Source organism: Schistocerca americana, unplaced genomic scaffold (assembly GCF_021461395.2).
Source record: "Schistocerca americana isolate TAMUIC-IGC-003095 unplaced genomic scaffold, iqSchAmer2.1 HiC_scaffold_1280, whole genome shotgun sequence".
NCBI lineage: Eukaryota > Metazoa > Arthropoda > Insecta > Orthoptera > Acrididae > Schistocerca > Schistocerca americana.
The window spans coordinates 12,501-17,500 of record NW_025725352.1 but is presented as its reverse complement, the minus strand read 5'-3'; the positions used below and the strand labels follow the sequence as shown (position 1 = coordinate 17,500).

Here is a 5,000-nt window from a genome sequence, read left to right as displayed (position 1 = left end):
ACTTTAATATACGCTATTGGAGCTGGAATTACCGCGGCTGCTGGCACCAGACTTGCCCTCCAATAGATACTCGTTAAAGGATTTAAAGTGTACTCATTCCGATTACGGGGCCTCGGATGAGTCCCGTATCGTTATTTTTCGTCACTACCTCCCCGTGCCGGGAGTGGGTAATTTGCGCGCCTGCTGCCTTCCTTGGATGTGGTAGCCGTTTCTCAGGCTCCCTCTCCGGAATCGAACCCTGATTCCCCGTTACCCGTTACAACCATGGTAGGCGCAGAACCTACCATCGACAGTTGATAAGGCAGACATTTGAAAGATGCGTCGCCGGTACGAGGACCGTGCGATCAGCCCAAAGTTATTCAGAGTCACCAAGGCAAACGGACCGGACGAGCCGACCGATTGGTTTTGATCTAATAAAAGCGTCCCTTCCATCTCTGGTCGGGACTCTGTTTGCATGTATTAGCTCTAGAATTACCACAGTTATCCAAGTAACGTGGGTACGATCTAAGGAACCATAACTGATTTAATGAGCCATTCGCGGTTTCACCTTAATGCGGCTTGTACTGAGACATGCATGGCTTAATCTTTGAGACAAGCATATGACTACTGGCAGGATCAACCAGGGAGCTGCGTCAACTAGAGCTGAGCAGCCGGCCGCCCGGGAGTGTGTCCCGGGGGCCCGCGCGAACACGCAAGCGTCCGCTCAATTATTCTGCAAACAGGAGGAGGCTGAGCTCCCCTGCACCATACACCTCGAAACCCTCTCAGGTCCCGGCGGCGCGCAGCGCCGTCCTAAGTACTTGGTCGGGTTCGAGAGAGGCGCAATCGCCCGGAGTTTGGCGAGTAGACGCTTTAGGTGCGACCACCCGTGCTCCCAACTGAGCTTGCCGCTGCCGACAGAGGCCCGGGAGCGTGCTGTCGTGGCATTGCCGGCGGGAGACAACACGCGCCACCTACGGTGACCGGCAGCTCCAACGCCAGCGCCACAGAAGGACAAAAGCCCCACTTGGGTGCCGAAGCGAACTCTCCCAGCACAGCGCACGCGCCAACACGTCCGCACAGCTGCGATACAAACCACCTGCGAGAACCGCAGAGGCGACCGAGCAGCAGACGGCGTCGCGGCGCCGAGCGCCGGGCGGCGGCGCATCCTCAGCGCACACAGTCCTCAATCGGACCAGCACACTGCAGATGTCCACCGCGCTTCGCACCGGGCCCGCGAGGACCTACTTTGGCCGCACGGCGCCGCGTGCAGGGTGCGCCGGCGCGCAGCTGCGCCGCCTGCCGCCTCCGTCGGCCGGCGCGCCTGCCACTGGCCGCCCCCACCAGCCGGCTGTAGCGCGTGCGCCCACGCACCGCACGGCCAACACGCCGGGAGGCCCCCCCTCACCGGCCGGGGACGGTCCCACCCAGCCACCGCCGCGTATCGCTTCACACCCACATGCCATTCACGTTCGTGGGCATGGTGGGTATCGCTGCAACAACCGGTTGGTAGCTCAACCGATCGTCGCCATCACTGATTCACCCCTAGCGAGAACAACCGCACCACAACGGTTTACCAGTTGTTCATTTGCGTAACGTCACCAGCAAACGTAGGCGTCCATCGCCATTTGCAAATTCAACGATTGTTGCATGCCTGTGTCAGGTGTCACGACACACTGTCTGCCCACATACACGCAACAACATGTCCACGCTTAGCGAACACGTGGAAGGTGGCCCCCGTACGTATGCGATGTCCATTGCGCGAACGACTGTCAACCGGCCTCTGTCGCATGTCGCAGATGTGGAACGCAGTGCACCGTGCTATCACGGTGTGTGAGAAGAGACGACTACGTCTGACAACACGCGCCACTACATCAACAGACGGCTCATGCTGATCGCCATCCAGGGCATACCACACTGCAATCCAGCTCTTATAGGGAGACGACACGTAGCTGAGTGCACAACATTTGGACCGCATGGTTCGCCGTTGTTGGCGCAGTCGTTGTACGGTCACATGTACCACGATGTATCATTCAGTACATGAGGACCAATGTGCAGTACAGTGTGTGATTTGGACGTACAACATCAGCGGACAGTTGACACAGGCCGTACCACAGCGTAGGCTAAGTGCTTCGCCATGCGAATGCCAATGAACAACTGCAAATGCCAATGAACAACTGCAAAGGGCATTGAGCATGTACGTCCTGCTGCCATCCACATTACAGTGTATAGCTGCAAGGTGTTTAACATGAAGCGATACACTGGGGACCGGGCAGTGCGAGTAGCAAACTATATTGCGGGGGTTGCAGTTAGGCAACACTACACTAATTTAACGCGTCGTATGACAATTACAGAGCAGGTTAAGGCCCAACGTGTGTTGGGTTAAGGCCCAACGTGTGTTGGGTTAAGGCCCAACGTGTGTTGGGTTAAGGCCCAACGTGTGTTGGGTTAAGGCCCAACGTGTGTTGGGTTAAGGCCCAACGTGTGTTGGGTTACGTTAAGGGGCAATGTGGGTTACGTTAAGGGGCAATGTGGGTTACGTTAAGGGGCAATGTGGGTTACGTTACGGCGCAATATAGGTTACGTTACGGCGCAATATAGGTTACGTTAAGGGGCAATGTGGGTTACGTTACGGCGCAATATAGGTTACGTTACGGCGCAATATAGGTTACGTTAAGGCGCAATATCGGTTACGTTAAGGCGCAATACAGGTTACGTTAAGGCGCAATACAGGTTACGTTAAGGCGCAATACAGGTTACGTTAAGGCGCAATACAGGTTACGTTAAGGCGCAATACAGGTTACGTTAAGGCGCAATACAGGTTACGTTAAGGCGCAATACAGGTTACGTTAAGGCGCAATGCAGGTTACGTTAAGGCGCAATGCAGGTTACGTTAAGGCGCAATACAGGTTACGTTAAGGCGCAATGCAGGTTACGTTAAGGCGCAATGCAGGTTACGTTAAGGCGCAATACAGGTTACGTTAAGGCGCAATACAGGTTACGTTAAGGCGCAATACAGGTTACGTTAAGGCGCAATACAGGTTACGTTAAGGCGCAATACAGGTTACGTTAAGGCGCAATACAGGTTACGTTAAGGCGCAATACAGGTTACGTTAAGGCGCAATACAGGTTACGTTAAGGCGCAATACAGGTTACGTTAAGGCGCAATACAGGTTACGTTAAGGCGCAATACAGGTTACGTTAAGGCGCAATACAGGTTACGTTAAGGCGCAATACAGGTTACGTTAAGGCGCAATACAGGTTACGTTAAGGCGCAATACAGGTTACGTTAAGGCGCAATACAGGTTACGTTAAGGCGCAATACAGGTTACGTTAAGGCGCAATACAGGTTACGTTAAGGCGCAATACAGGTTACGTTAAGGCGCAATACAGGTTACGTTAAGGCGCAATACAGGTTACGTTAAGGCGCAATACAGGTTACGTTAAGGCGCAATACAGGTTAGGTTAAGGCGCAATACAGGTTAGGTTAAGGTACGACATAGGTTAGGTTAAGGTACGACATAGGTTAGGTTAAGGTACGACATAGGTTAGGTTAAGGTACGACATAGGTTAGGTTAAGGTACGACATAGGTTAGGTTAAGGTACGACATAGGTTAGGTTAAGGTACGACATAGGTTAGGTTAAGGTACGACATAGGTTAGGTTAAGGTACGACATAGGTTAGGTTAAGGTACGACATAGGTTAGGTTAAGGTACGACATAGGTTAGGTTAAGGTACGACATAGGTTAGGTTAAGGTACGACATAGGTTAGGTTAAGGTACGACATAGGTTAGGTTAAGGTACGACATAGGTTAGGTTAAGGTACGACATAGGTTAGGTTAAGGTACGACATAGGTTAGGTTAAGGTACGACATAGGTTAGGTTAAGGTACGACATAGGTTAGGTTAAGGTACGACATAGGTTAGGTTAAGGTACGACATAGGTTAGGTTAAGGTACGACATAGGTTAGGTTAAGGTACGACATAGGTTAGGTTAAGGTACGACATAGGTTAGGTTAAGGTACGACATAGGTTAGGTTAAGGTACGACATAGGTTAGGTTAAGGTACGACATAGGTTAGGTTAAGGTACGACATAGGTTAGGTTAAGGTACGACATAGGTTAGGTTAAGGTACGACATAGGTTAGGTTAAGGTACGACATAGGTTAGGTTAAGGTACGACATAGGTTAGGTTAAGGTACGACATAGGTTAGGTTAAGGTACGACATAGGGTAGGTTAAGGTACGACATAGGTTAGGTTAAGGTACGACATAGGTTAGGTTACGGTACGACATAGGTTAGGTTACGGTACGACATAGGTTAGGTTACGGTACGACATAGGTTAGGTTACGGTACGACATAGGTTAGGTTACGGTACGACATAGGTTAGGTTACGGTACGACATAGGTTAGGTTACGGTACGACATAGGTTAGGTTACGGTACGACATAGGTTAGGTTACGGTACGACATAGGTTAGGTTACGGTACGACATAGGTTAGGTTACGGTACGACATAGGTTAGGTTACGGTACGACATAGGTTAGGTTACGGTACGATATAGGTTAGGTTACGGTACGATATAGGTTAGGTTAAGGTACACATTGTTGTAAGGAAAGGTTTAATGGGGGGCGGGGCGGGGCGGCCGGTTTGTTGATTGTGATTATAGTAAGTGGATGCCTGCGGCATCATCTGATTTGCCACGTCAGGATGCACCTTTGGCTCATGACAGGCGGCGCTCTCATTCCATGCTTGTGGCAGACCTGTGTCTTTCATTCCTGCCATTGTTTGTGTGCTGTGAGAGGAGGCAGTATTGTGATGTTGGGTGCACCCCTGTGTAGGACATGTGTGGGTGTTGGTGGCTTGGCTGAGCAATGGTGGTTGTCGGGTGGGTGGGATATTCTGTTTTCTGAGTGGACCTCCCAGTCTGGTTATGACAGTGTGGATTGTCTAATGTGGCGGAGAGGATGCACTGGGTGTTGTTCCATGCTGGTGCTTACATATTGTCTGTGTGCGTGTTACAGGC

General features: G+C 51.4%; 1 non-coding gene across 1 annotated transcript in view; it reads right to left on the bottom strand.

The window, feature by feature from the left end:
* Positions 1–626, bottom strand: part of LOC124564165 — a 1,909-nt gene extending 1,283 nt beyond the window's left edge. Inside the window, exon 1 of the ribosomal RNA XR_006970465.1 lies at positions 1–626. This exon is cut by the window's left edge and continues 1,283 nt beyond it. This is a non-coding gene — a ribosomal RNA (small subunit ribosomal RNA).
* Between the last annotated feature and the right edge of the window lie 4,374 nt (positions 627–5,000).